Genomic DNA, 14,706 nt, shown 5'->3' with positions numbered 1-14,706 from the left:
TTTCCCCGCGGCGGCGGCGGCGGGTCCGGTTGGGTCCGGTTGGGCTTAAACCACTTCGTTCTGGTTGTCACTCTCAACGAGCATGGCTGGGGTAATTGATGATGCCTGTCATCTGGGTCTCCGTCTACGCCGCGCCGTCGAACGTGGATCCTCGTAGCACACACAAAGAATGTACCTCGTAGCACACACAAGGAATGTACCTCGTAGCACACACAAAGGAATGTACCTCATAGCACACAAGGAATGTCACAGCTGTCTTGCACTGCGCTCGAGTCATTATGGCTTGTATAAATTGACTCGAACAAAGCGAGGCAGGTTCGGCGATTGTATGGCCGCTTTTGCTCGCTGCGGCTCGCCGCGTTCGAGCCATCCGAGGAGCAGGCGCACTTGCTCCTCAGGCGCATGAGCATCCCCGATACGAGCGCTTGCGCGTTCGTGCGCTCATGCGCGCGTTAGCTCACACTCGGAGATGATGAAAAGCTCATTTATCGAGCTGCCCAGCTATAGTCGATACAACCGAAGAACGAAGTGGCAGGTGCCCCTCAGTGGAACCCCCAAGTGCCAATGGCGTCGACCGATCCTCCTCCGTCACCGATTCTAGCCATCTCTTTCCTGACCAACTCCTTTGGGCCTTTTAGCGTGAAATCGCAGGGGGTGGCAGATGAATGGGGAATAACCACGGTTTAGTCGGATTAACCGCGGCGTCATGAAAATCGGTCGACGCCATTGGCTGGAGAGCCGTCTTTGAAGGGCATCTGCCGCTTCGTTCTTGAGTTGCATCCGACTATGGGGAACTTGCGCTGAAGTTTGCGGTGCCGATTGCAGCGCCGTAACACAGTGCCTAGCGAGAAGAGCAAGCAGTTTTGGGTAGTACTCTTAGTACTTTTCCGCGCCACCTTCAGGAGCTTATTGGCGTGAGCCTCCGCGCTCTGTCGAAGGCGCACGTGCCGTGCGTCAGCTATGTGGGCTACGCCGAGAGAAGCTACGCTATGAATGCTGTCAGCCAAACGCGGATATCTAATCACGCAGAATGTGTTCTCGCGTTTGCAGCGGCCCAAGCGGCGGACAAAAGCAGTTTTGAGTCACCGAATGGAACTATATCAGTGCCACCTTGGTAGCGCAGGTTCCCCATAGTGACAGCTGCAAGAGCGCGGCTCGGTCTTCTCTTTGGTCGCTCTCCCGTTCATGCCTGCCTTTGTTCCCAGGCTCAACTTGTTTTCCGCACATCACATGGGGTATCCGCTCTTCATCTCCGAGTATGTGACCTCAGAACATTAGCGATGAGGTTTCCTGCATTTTAACCTGTCGCGGCCTGAACTGGAGCGGCACCTGAGGCGCAAATATAGGCTTTCGCGGGCGCGGCCGTGTCATGGCTGTCGTCTTCTCTGTTACCGTCGCTGGCCAGCATTTGGGCACCGACCACTATTGAAATGATATCAGGCATGAACAGCTTCTGGATCCGGGGTCGGTTTTCCGAAAGGTTGTGCGTGTAATGTCAGTTAGGTATTTTCTGGCACATTTACTGTTGTGGTCGGTCGCGTAGGGGATTCGGCCGTTCACGAACCGAGCCCAAGTGCGAGACGCTTTGTGTATCAGGTCCTTGCACCTTGACTTTCTTTCTGTTTTTAGAGCTTGACTCGGCAGATACTGTATTTATTCGAATAGCGTCTGTTGACCCTTAAAGTCGGAGTCCACATGAGGGCAAAGGAGTAGCAACGATTTCTATTCACTTGAATGATTCCTTCTTCAGGTATCTGCCGATTCCTCCTATTAAATCCAGAAAGGTAATTTATAGTCCACGAATGCTTATTTTGGCTTCCATTTTGGGCAATATCAGGAACCTTGCGTGTTGCTTCTAGCCTTCGCTGAAAAAAACGACGCTCAAATCTATTGGTGCACAAGGAGAGCGGGATGTTGGTTCTTTGATCACGATGGCAAACGGGCCTGTGTTCTTCGTGATTGTCGGTCTGTACTCCCCTCTAGATTAGGATATCTAGCTTAGGGAGAAAAAAAAAAGGCCTCCTATAATTGACTAAATACGGCACCTTGTTAGACCCGGTCAGCATTGTTCCGCTACTATACGTCACTCGCATTGCTTCGTTAATGGCGGCGCTCAGAAGCAAGCAGCCACTTTATCAGGGCATGCGACCAGCTGTCGATCGCTGTGGCCACCACTCTGCGCATGCGTCCTTCAGTGCTGCTTTTTCTGGGTCCGTGTGTCCTGTCATTCGATCAGGATAGTCCGCAAGCAACAGGTGGGGCAGTCGAAGGCGTCTCAGCGGCGTTCGTGGCTTTAGTGCGCCGCTGGATGCAGTCGGCAGAGGCCAGCGGCCGAGATAAACGAACTCGGAGGGGAAGCCAAACCCCGTTCATGGCGTTAAATTTAACGCGCCCCATCCGAGAAGCCTGGGGGCCGCTCGGCAAGCGGAAGGAAGTCGATGTGGCTGTTCCGGTCGGGAAGAGAAGTGGTGTTGATTGGAGAATGTGCGCGCGAATCCCCCCCCCCCCCCCTCCTTTTTTTTTTCCTTTTATCAATTTATACACCTGCTTCGGCCTCTTCTCGTTGGACATAAGTGTGTGCGTTTTGTTCCATCTTTTTTTTATTTTCCTTCTTGGTCCTTTTTCGTTTCAACGCTTCGCACTGCAGTTGCCGAACGGCTTTCCTTTTCATGGCAGGTGCTTCACTTTCGTTACCATGGCTGTTGTCGGAGTACGTTGGTTCGTCAGAAATCGTATCTCGGCTGAAGTTAGTATTGACGTAGTTTTTTTTTTTTTTGCCCTTTCCGCTTCAGTGGTCTGGCGTCGTCGGAAGTCTGTATGCGACGCTGGATACAGCTAAGCATAATTTGTACCATCGCTGTTTAGAGCCAGCTCATTTGTCACCCAAGAAGTTATCGTTTAAAGAGGCACTTTCAGTTGCGAATACAATACCTTGTATCACGGTTTTCTGGCAGTGAACTGAAAGAAGCTGCAGCTGTCGACAGCAAAACAGAGCCAAATTTCAGTAATCAAGCTTTGATTGATCGCCACTTTCGCTCTCATTCGCCCGGCCATGAGGATTGCCGAAGCGGTGGGCTTGAACTACAGGATTCGCCTTATGCTAGCTGCTTAGCTTCCAGTTCAGCGCTATCAAATAGTGAGAACGGGGATGGCTCCAAGTTTGCCTCGGTGACGCATACCTGGGCCGTGGCATGGTATCAGGCGCGTGCTCCCCCCCCCCCCCCCCCCCCCCCCCCCCGCAGACATCTACTTTGCGATAAAACCCTGGCAGAAAGTGGTGCACCCGATAGCAGGACAAAAGCGCTATCTACCCGGGAGCCTTCGGTGTTCTTGGTAGCCGCATGATTGCAGCTCGAGCTGCATCATGTCGCCCGGAATCTCATTAGGGAGCCGCCGCTGCATGTAGCACAATCCTGGCCTCCGCCGGTTCGACACGTCTCCTGGGCGGGCGTGCAGAAGAGAACACGTTGTCGCGCGATACCTCAGCCGCGTGCCGCGTTTTTCGTAATTAAAGGAAGAGGTAATGAATCCGGACTCGGCTCGGTGAAGAGGCGGGCCGGGGTTATGGCCTGGCTGGTCGAGAGGCCTGGGACCCGTGTTACACTACCCGCGTCACTGACGTGTCATCCATCCATCCGTGGCTTTGATGAGCGAATAGGCGGTGATGGCGGCTTTGGTGTCCCGTGTCGACCCCTAGACCGCGTCTGTCGCCGCCGCCTTTGCGCGCTCGTGACACGCGGCGCGTTCGCACTGCGCTTGCTCACGTTTCGTGGCTGTGGTGCACTCGGCGTCATTATGTGACGCGTCTTCGTCTTTAACAGCGCGTAAGGTAAGTCGCTACAGCGTTAGAGTGAATTTTCTCTTTCTCCATTAAAGGCTCTTCTTGATAATTTGAAGACGTAGCTGGTGCGCCCCGTCCGAGACGGCGATGAAGGACGACGAATTATGAATAGGGACACTTTATCAGAAAACAAAGAGAATAAGTCAAGTTTATGAGCATAACTTACAATATTTACAGGAAGGTACGGCAAATATGATACATTGATCTGGCTAGCTAGGCGTAGCCGTCCGTGAACTCCCGGACTCAGTTTTACAGCCTGGAGGTCCAGCCCACATTCTAATCGCATCCAACTGCAGCAAGCGTCCACATGATTGGTCACTTGCTGCATGCAACGTCCCGTTCAACTTTGCAAGTACTGTAACTCTGCCCCAAGACATGCATGCAAGGAAAAGAGCGTCAAGCTAGAGTTACAGTTCTGCCCCCCCCCCCCCCCTCAGCCTTCACAGCTCACGCGAAGCCCTCTCTTAGGGAGAAAGGGAATCTTCTCTAGAGGGTGCTGCACCAGAGCACCAAACCTCCCTTTCGTCCCGTGTCGCCTACGCTCTGCATTCGCAGCCGGCCTTCTTAACGCTAAGGTTATTACGGCAAATTGGCAGCATCGTTTCTACACGTCCTTCCTGGTTGAAGTCCCTCTGCTTACCTTAATAAGCCGGCACCATCTCGGCACTTCCGTTTTCCCGAAAACCCGCCATGTCAGTGACCTCTGCCAAATAGCCCCGGCGCCGCGGCGGCACGGAAGGGGGTCCGAAACTTGCCGCTTGTTTTGTTGACAAAAGAACCCATACATCAAACCCCATTCCCGAGAGCGCATCTCCTTTGTCATACCTGGGCCTGACCTGCCCCGCTCCTGCGCGCCCTCTTGACGCCCAAGGACACTGCCAATCTGCAAGCGAAGTTCGCGCTGAAGCTAATCTGCGGCCGCTGACCGCGACGCGACGTCACCATCTTCAGGCGTCGTCCCGCGGGCCTGCACAAAGGCAGTGCCGTCTCTGGAGATCCGCCGGTCGCCAGTCAATCCGCTACGCTTGTCATATTTCAACGGCCGCGCGAATGCTTCCCTGCCGAAGGGAATTACTGCGCTCGAGCGCTGATACCTAGGCAGCCTGTCTGACACGATGCCCAGAGCGTACGCCGACCTTTACAGTTCGTTTTTGGGCATTCGCTTAGTGGTAGTTTCTACGCGGAATCACGGTGCAGAAACTGAGTTTAGTGCGTGTTTGTATCATTAGGTGTATAGCGCGCTTTCAAAGATTTTAGACGAGCGCAGAGCCTACGTCGTGGGATCTCCGCCGAGAGCCCCGTTGCGTAGTTGAGCCTGGATTTCGCGTCAATAAAGATGTTTTTACTGATACTACACGTCAAGTATTTATTGGTATTCATTAGTATTTATGGCAGTGAATGCGATGCGCGTGCTAGCTGCTACCTCCTGAAATTGAAGCGCGCAGTGGACGCCTCCGGTGAAATTCCCGCGACGTGGAGTGGTTTTTGGTGTTCACTCCGTGCGAGTCTTCTCAAACTGGCGCCTATGAACGACAGTCACAATAAACATCACAGGGGACTGGCACATGTGACTGTCAGCGAAGGGTTGTGGCCAGGAAGTCAGAAGCCGACTTCGGGATTGGCAGTGAGGTATATTTATTAACCGAAACCGTAGGCAAACAGCGGCTCATGATGCACCCCCCCCCCTTTTTTTTTTTGCGCCATAACAAACTCCCTTGCCCCTCTCTCTTCGTGTCCCTGATTATGCCGCACGGTGAAAAGTGAATCTTTGCGTGGCGCTTCGCAGTGCATGCTCCTGGCATCGAGCATCTCACAGTGGTGGTGCCGCAGTGTGTAGAGAGCGTCGTCAGAGGTACCGGAGCGTTCTGCGCTCTGAGGGAGACCGACAAACTTCCATACACTGATGAACACCTGCACAGCGTCGGCGCATTGCCAGAAAATGGACTTCTGTGCGCTCGGCATATTTTGAGTTGGTGAGGATGAATGAGAGCAATTATCCTAAATTCCTAAATTAAGTTAAGTTTATATCTCAGAACAGCAAGAATAAAGATAGCTTAGAAGTAGCATGTGCCATAATTTTCATATTTGAGAAGCATATTCCTAACTTAGTCACTAATACCATAAGACCTAATCGGGGGCAAAAGTAAGGAAGGGGCCACTAAGGAAAGCCAGTTATGATGTATTTAATATTAGTATTACGCGCGTCTATTTTTAAGTTTTTTCTCTCTGTGTACGAGGTGGAATATGGTAGGCAGCTTGGCCTATATATGTTTGTGGCAGCTACAGTAGCTGGAAAACACTGCTTACGCTCGAGGAAAGCTGATGGATCGGCAGGACCAAGGCGCGTGCCTAAACGGCGTGTTTTTTGTTCCATGCATCGAGTGTCATGTTTTCTTCATGAGTGGTTCCTAATCCCGGCTGTCAGCAACAGTGCCCAAACTTCAGAATGCGTTCGGCGGCCTTTTCGGCTGATGGTATTTCGTCTCTTTGCTGCTCTTCATTACTTTTATTTATTTTTCTTCTTATCTAACGTTGACGTGCCAGTTGTGCCAGAGTCGTTCATCGTTTCTTTTTCTTTTTTTTTTCTTGTCGACGTGATTTCGGCGCCAGAGTTGTTTCGCAAGTGAACGTTGTCGCAGGCAGGAAGTAACTGCACCGTCGCCAAGTTTTCTTAGTCCCAGCCGCGGAGTCGGAGCTGCCCTGATCCCCAATCCTCCATGATCCCATCTCGAAAGGCCGCTAATGCTTTCGCACTTTCGGATCACCTTCCTGCTGCGTGTTCCCTTCCCCGACGGGTTAGCTAAAGTGGGGATTGCCCTTAGCGTGCACTTACTTCGTTTTCTCTCTTTTTTTCCCCTCTACCAGTGTTTGAATCTTCTGGTAACACCTCGATTGAGTCGCTACTTTCTTCTACACACTGCCTTCTAAATGCTTTTTATATTTGGCTTTCTTTTGTGGATTTTTTGTGGATTTTCGCGCCCGTTCCTTATCGCTTCTTCTCTGTTCTTTTTTTTCTTCTGCAAGATACGGCTTATTTCCTCTACATGCTCGCAGTTTGGTAGCTTTGATCGCTACTGCTGGGCGCTAAGCTGCGTATTTATGTCATAGTTATTACGTTTAAGTGTTAAATTTTTCGCGGACATTGCTATCATTTTTGCGATCAAGAAAGGGTACGACGACGGAATCAGTTTTGTCGTGCAGCCAACGATCTTGCCGTCCGCGGGTTGAACGGAGTGAGGGGTGTAACTCGGAATGTGCATTATAGGAAGGTGTTCAAATCACGTGCTTGCACTGCATTCTGTTGAGCAGTAATCTGGCAAAGTGCGTATAGATTCACAGCATGTGCAAACTGATGCGCGAGGACACCTTTATGCTACCTGTAGCATAAGACCGCCAAATCCGAGACACTGTTCAGGCTGTGAGGAAGTAGGAAAAATGGTAATAAGGGGCTCGTTGGGGTGCATACGCAAGAAAACAACGGTCTTTGAAACCAGGGAGAACATTGAGAAAAATATTTTATTCAGAAAAGAAGCGTTATTGAATTATACTTCGTATATTAGATGCTTTGACGAAAAATGGAAGGAAAGACAATTCGCTATTGATGGGAACCGAACGAGCGACATCCGCATGTCGCGTATACGGTTCTCTACAAACTTTGCTACGACGGCGGGTTTCCGCACAGCAACCTTATTGCACCTCCCGATGCTCACTGTACTTGGAGCCTGGGAGGACCATCGTTTAGTCGAAATCAAGAGGAAATAGGCATGGACGGGGCATGTAATGCGAAGGCAAGATAATCAGTGATCCCTTAAGGCAACGGGATGGATTACAAGCGAAGGCAAAGGTAGCAGGGGGCGTCAGGTGGGCTAGTGTTCCTATAGTATATGCTCGCTGCGGGCGCATACCGGGTGGGTGTTCTACAGTTTTTGAAAATAGATTTTTTTCAGTTTTTAGACATAGCACTGAGCGGGGTAGTGCATTAGAATACAGCTAAGACGAGCTATCATAGTAGACTGGTTAACTGATATCGAATAGATAGTTTTTTTAACTATTACTGTCAGGCCCCTTAATTATCCAGAGGCGTGTAGCCCACCGTGTGTAATATCCATATCGGTTTTTATAATTTAGAAAATAGTTACCCTCAGCGTGTGGCCCGCCGAATTTTGGCTAATGTTTCGACGAGTTACGTGCACTAGAGGGATTGCGTTGCCTGCAAGCCTTTATAAAGCACATCTGTTTTAGCGCATGCACGCACGCATACGGAACTAGAGATTGTGTCGATGTTGATGATGCGGTCTTAACAGCGCGACTGCTTGTACAATGTAAGCAGAGTGATTGATATCGTGAAAATTAAATCCCAGTTTGTTTTTGTGTTGATTTTTTTTGTTGACAAAAAGAAATCGCGCAGTTATTGTCTCACAACTCGGTAGACAACCGAAAAAATTGCAGTCTTTGCGAGAACTCTCGACCGTATGCTTTCGGGTGAAGCAGCTGAGCTTGTGGTCTATTGGCAAAAAAGATAACGCTGGTGAATTTTTGATGGAACGCCGACCTGGTTGAGTTTCTCAAAAGTGAGGGCATTTTTGGCGGTCACGACACCGTATTGTCACCGACGACTGGTTACCTTCTCGTGTAACAATATACAGAGTGTTTCACCTAAGACTGTGCACAATTTTTTAAAATACACTTTTTAAGTTAGAAGAGCGGGCTTCATCGGACCAAAATACATGCGCTTCCGAGAAGCTTCGAGACAAAACAACCTCTCAATTGCACGTAACTGGGCCACAGTGCCGAGGGTAATCGCGTTCTTGAAATTCTAAAAAACTGATACGCATTTATTTATTTATTTATTTATTTATTTATTTATTTATTTATTTATTTATTTATTTATTTATTTATTTATTTATTTATTTATTTATTTCGATGGAGGCGAAATTCTAGATTCCCGTGTACTGTGCGATGTAAGTGCACGTTAAAGAACCCCTAGCGGTCAAGGTTTCCGGAGCCCTTCACTACGACGTCCCTCATATCCTGAGTCGCTTTGGGACGTTAAGCACCCACAAACCATTGATTTATTTAATTTAATTCTGATACCCTCATGGCCCATGCAGCATTCTTGAGGGGAGTGGTGTACATAGAAAGAAAAATAAATTGGTTTTAGGAAAGGATAACGCATACAGCAAAAAAAAAAAAAAACTCTACACACAACTGTGACAAAATGAAAGATAATGGCTAGAAGAATAATGTAAGTCGAAAAACCTAAACACCAGGATAAATACATATACCAAGGAGGGAAAATTCGAGCAAAGAAAACACGGATTACATTATCATTAGTACAAATATTGAACACTCAGATGAGCACGTTGTGGAAGGTTATACATATAACAGAATGCATGCGCACAACAAAATGAAACACGCTGAAACAAAATTAAAAAAGACTATGGTAAGCAATAATATACTGACAACTTCCTTTTCAATTCTTCAATGTCATTCGCGAGTGCAACTTCTGGTGGCAGGTGTTCCACTCCGACGATGTCTTTGGAATAGAAGTATTCATGCAGGATGTTGTACCGCACCGGGAAAGGCCAACTTTGCGTGAGTGATCAATGCGGGATGAGACACATGTTGGCGGCGTGATCGGTGCATCTTTAAGAATGGAATTCATACTGTAAATTTTGAAAAACAGACACATGCGTGATAACGTCCTGTGGTGAGAAAGAGGGGTTAGTGACAAACTTTTTTTTTTATTCCTGTCACACTCGACAAAGGATCATAGTTACGGGTGGTAAAACGTGCAGCTCGGTTTTGTACTGCTGCCAGGGCGTCAATCAGAGAGTTAGTGAAAGGGTCCCATACTGAGCTAGCATGCATGTCCCATACTGAACTAGTACGTTACTTACGGTGGGCTACGCGCCTCTCAGTAGTTAACGATCCTAGCAGTAATAGTTAAAAAGTTAACTATTCGATGTTTGTTAACCAGCCAGCTAGTTAGCACGTCTAAGCTGTATTCTGATGTACTACACCGCTGACAATGCTGTGCTGAAAAAAGTGCTCTTCCAACTCGGAAAGTACATTTATAGAAATTGCAGAAACTCTTGGGTGAAACACCCCGTATAATGGACGGGATCTGCCTCGAGCAGTTCTACGGTTGCTGAGGTGCGGAGATGTGTCTGTGGTGGCATGACAGACCCAGCAAAGAATGCGTGGAACACGCGGAAAACGTGACAGACAAGTTTATTGCACTTCGCGACACATTTTGCAACACGCGTCCTACCTTTAAGGAAATCTAATAGCGAGCATCAGATGCGCTATTTCGGAAATGAGAAAGTCACGGGCTTGACAGGAGACGCGTCAGCACGCGCAACGCCCCTGTACCGAGAAACGCCGGAGCGAGCGGTGCTAAGGAACAAAGAAAAAAAAATTCGGCAGGACCGCTACCACTAACGCGAGATTCAGTGACTCCTATGGAGGTATTTTCATTTCGCGATATATAGATGTAAAGAATCTGATGGTGGCATGCGTATATTTGCAGCTATCGACCGCTCTTTTTTATTTTACGAACATGCTCGCTCTTCAAGCTGCGCTTCTCCCCCAGTCCGCGATAGCCACGAAGGAAGCCTTGTGATTTGAGAAGTGGCAGTAGATGTGTGCGAGGCGTTGGACCTATGCCTGATTCATAAAGATGATGAGCTCTTTTGCATGTGTTTCAGGAGGTGTCACAGCAGAGAGGGGAGTTACGAGGGATAGAAACTACGCTCTCCCTCGTGACGTCACTGGGTTCGGACCACTCTGCGTGGTGCGTTGCCATGGCGCGTTCCAGTGACTTCATGAATAACGTCAGTGCAACGTCGTCCTCCTTGCGCGTTAACTGCCCTTTCGGGTGGTTACCGCGGTTACCGCTTTCGGATTACGCTGACTCTACAACTACAGCGGCGAGGCTAAATCCAAGGAAATGAGCCTTTAACAGCGGTCGCTGTGAACCGCGAACGACGACGTGGCACACCAGCTGCGTTGCGAGGTGGGACATGAATGTAGCCAAGGTTCAGGCGGAGCGTCCTCCGCGGGACTCTGCAAAGAGCATGCAATGGTGCGGAGGGTTAAACGCAGGGAAAACGAGTTCGAGACGCTGCCCGCAGACGTGCCATGAGGCAAGATCCGCCAGTCCGAGCCCACACGTTTCGCAGACCATAGATCACTCATTACAACCCTTCCATAACACGAAAAAAAAAAAACAGAATCGTACGTGGTACCGTCATGCAGGGTGTTTTTATTGCGTTCATCATTTCGCGTAGCATCTAGCGCTTGAACATTCGTTGTACCGTTCGGCTAAGCGGTCGTTATTTTATTTATTTATTCTGTGCATCGTAAAAGATTTTGAATGAAATTTCTGCGACAATTTCTTCGTTAGCAACGGCCCTGGTTTCGGCTTCAATTTCGGCATTGGTTTCTGTGTCAGTTCTGGAGTCACATCCGCTGGGATTTCGGGACGATGCTGGAGGGAGATTGTCGATTATGAGAGCCAAAAGCAGTTCATGCCAAAAATTTACGAGACTTATTGCGTCCCCGACAAATGATTTCGGAAACAGAGCTGTCCTGAGTACCGTTGCTTGGTACCTAGCCAGCTTCGCCCACTAGACTTCGACGGTTTTGCCACGCTCGGCTGAAGTCGCCTTTCTATAAATTCAACCAAGCCCGCGGCGCAGGCGCATCGCAGTCCTCGACAGTGTCGCCCTCCGCTGAGATTACGAGTCGTTGCTCCGGTGGCGCTGTTCAGCTCAGCACAGTTCGGGTCGGTCTTGCAGCAAATCGCGCAGCTGTCAGTAACGCTCACCATATATCAGCTGGTGTACAGAAAACGCGTTCGCCATTACTTATGCTCAGAGAGTCGAACTTTTAACGGGAAGTGCATACTCAAAAGGAGCAGCATGTATCATAACTAATATTGGCATCTCTGGTTACACCGGACGCCTATCATCAGAGTGATAAGGGTTGGCCCTATAAAAGCTCACCACTAAAAAGGAACAACTATAATCGTATTCGGACTGGCGATGCAACTCTCAGTTTTGGATAGAAAAGCCCATCAATGGCTTTGATATGTGGAATAATTGACAACTCGGGCAGTGTTCCGTGTGTGGCTTCCTCCTCAGTCATATGTCTGGCGGTAAGCTTGGCGGTCACCGTGCCGCTGTCGTTTCGATGCTTTACATGGTTCACTCAGTGGGGCGCATCCAAACTTCGCAAGTCCCGCTGTTTCCAACATTGCCTTCTTGGCGCTGCCGAGTGGCTTCCTGTGCTTTTTAAGTCACCTGCAGAACATGACCGTACAGGCGTGCTTTAGAGCCCCCCCCCCCCCTTCTGCTCTCACTACAATCACCTCTTTTTTTTTTCTTTTGCAGGAACACCAATCGGTATCTCCTGGTGTCAGAAGTACGTCGGAATTTGCGCCATTATCAAGGTACTTATGGTAACTTTACTGTTGTTTCCTTGGCGCCTTATACTGCAGAGCGTCTCTCAACGTCCGTCCCTCCTGGCTCTCCGCCCTAGATTCTTTTTCCGCCGCTGGATCGCACTCGAAAGGCATTAGCGCGCTAAATGCTCCAGTTCTACATACTTTTCGTTCCTTTTCCTCTTCGCGTGTGGCGAGAGGAAAACGGCGCTCTGCTCACGAGAACACAAACATCCTTGCAACCGGCGTGGCCGGGGGAAACCGCTTTGGACGGTGCAGGCACAAAACTATTTGTTCGGCGGCTCTGGAATTAACAGCGGTGCGACGTGAATGGGAGGAGCATTAATCTCGATTAAGGGAGTTCACGAACCGCCCTGGCTGAGCGCAAACAAAGCGGAGGAAAAACAGCGCACCAACACTAGTTAGCGCTTGCATGTTTAGTGGGGCACCCAGGGATAAAAATAACGCGGCATCGGCAGCCGGCTTCGCCGCGACGTTTTTTCTCCTCTTTCAGTCTTCATTATCTTCCTCCCTGGCTTCTTTCCTTTTCGGCGCATCGGTGGTTTGGTTTCAATTTCCTTTCGTTTTGTTGCTTCCACGGTCCGCCCGTGCGGGAGCTAGGAGGAGCGTGGATGGAAAGAGCACCCAGTATCGCTGTCTCTCCTGAATAGAGTGGTCGTATATATATAGCCGCGTACGTTATAGTGCTTTAACTGCAGCTGTCTCTGCAACCCCCCCCCCCCCCCCCCTTCCTTTCTTCCACCTGCGTCTCTGGACTCAGCTTCGCCGCTTTACTCGACGACAGCCTTTTGCGCGGCCTGCGTTCTCGCGGCCTCTTTCCCCTTCTCTCTTGGTCGGGAGCTCGCAGCCCGATTCCTTCTCCTTTCGCCGCCCCCGTCCCCTTCTCTTTCTGCATCTGCAGCAACGCCTTCTGTGCGAGTAAACACGGTTTCACGGACTCGCCGTAAACAAGAGCAGCATATAGGAGAAGGGTAGGCGCGAAGTCATCGCGTAAGTTACTCGCCGAATTCACTTTTGTCGCTTGTTTTTCAACCGCTGTAATGAACAAGGAGCAAACGCTGAACGAGCAATGAGGGCATCGTGCGACCCCCTTGATGGGCTCAAGACTGGCAGAACAAAGTGCATTTGGCGGGGAGGAATAGCGGGCGTCGCGTTAATATATGAAAGGGCGCCTTGTAATGATCGCGGCGGATATAATCAAGATACGTTGCCTGAGGTTCTCGTTTCTTTTTTCGAGTTTATACAAACACGTATGAATTAATGTGCGGATATGCACGAGTGCCGTCAGCTGCGATGCGGAAAGAAGGGAGAGACGGAAATTAAACTACGCTCGTTTAAAACTGGCGTAAAGGAACGCCTGAAAAGACACAAGAGTCAAAACGAGAGAGCACCAAGGCTTCTCCGAACAAGCGCGCAGGCTCGTTGAGAGTGCATGGACTGCTTGACTCGTTAAATGCTTTTTATTCAAATTAATTTTCTTGTCGTTTTTCATTTTCTTCCTGCAATACCGCGGCTGAAATCGGACATGGGTTCCTCGCTTTGAGTTATAATACGCTTCTCCATCTAATTCACAAACCTTTTATACGGTGCGTCATCTCGGAGGTGCGGATGGATTAAAATTTTTGCCTCCGTGCACGGTTGTTTAATTTCTACGACGAATGCTTTTGTTTCAGCGCTGTTTCTAATGAGGAAGCATTATGCGATGCGCAGTGCTGATTCTCATCGAGGTCCTTGCTTTTACAGAGGGTCATAAATGTATGACTGCGAAGAAGTCATATGCCCAATGTTCTATGAATAATCAAGAATGTACACTGATTTGCTTTTCGGGCGTGTGCTTTGTTTCGGCGCTCTGTTCTTTACTTTCTTCGTGCAGTGAACATGAACGGCTTTCTATCTGGAGAAAAGTGTAAGGCAGAACCTGACTGAGCTGGACGCTGAGCGCTTGACCGGGCTAGAGCCTCCGTCACCGCGTTTTCTTTTTCTTTCTTTCTTTCTTTCTTTCTTTCTTTCTTTCTTTCTTTCTTTCTTTCTTTCTTTCTTTCTTTCTTTCTTTGTAACAAAAGCTCACTGAAGTGCCTGCTCCTTCTTCACGTGATCGTATTGTGACCCATGAGAATCGATGACTGCTGTGCTCGTTTGCTGACTAATGAAAACTTGCTACTTGGCGCCATGTAATCCAGTGCATTAGGTCGCTGGTCTTGTGGTTTGGGAAGGTGGCCCGCTCCCCGTTGGAGGAGGGGGCGGTGCAGCTATCGCGGTCACTCCATTGCGCCAAATGTTCGGGGACTTTTTTTCTGCACTCCGCTCAACATCAGTGCCGTTTACATGGGTGCGATTTAAGCGCATCGCAGCCAGCTGGCGCATCGGCCGCTGATAAGCCACCGTTTACATGGGAGCA

General features: G+C 49.4%; 1 protein-coding gene across 9 annotated transcripts in view; it reads left to right on the top strand.

Moving 5' to 3' along the window:
• LOC144114302 (TOX high mobility group box family member 3-like) overlaps positions 1 to 14,706 on the top strand; it is a 460,828-nt gene that overhangs the window by 117,102 nt on the left and 329,020 nt on the right. For 7 of the 9 annotated variants that reach the window (XR_013311004.1, XR_013311000.1, XM_077647949.1 and 4 more), the window contains exon 3: positions 12,238 to 12,296. The exons of the other annotated variants lie outside the window; for them this stretch is intronic. The gene's annotated coding sequence lies outside the window, so the exon portion shown is untranslated. The remainder of the gene's footprint in view (positions 1 to 12,237; positions 12,297 to 14,706) is intronic. 9 annotated transcript variants of the gene reach the window in all.

The sequence above is a fragment of the Amblyomma americanum genome, chromosome 1, assembly GCF_052857255.1.
Source record: "Amblyomma americanum isolate KBUSLIRL-KWMA chromosome 1, ASM5285725v1, whole genome shotgun sequence".
In the NCBI taxonomy this organism is placed as follows: Eukaryota; Metazoa; Arthropoda; class Arachnida; order Ixodida; family Ixodidae; genus Amblyomma; species Amblyomma americanum.
The sequence above is the reverse complement of the archived record's forward strand: the minus strand, read 5'-3'. Positions and strand labels throughout refer to the sequence as shown.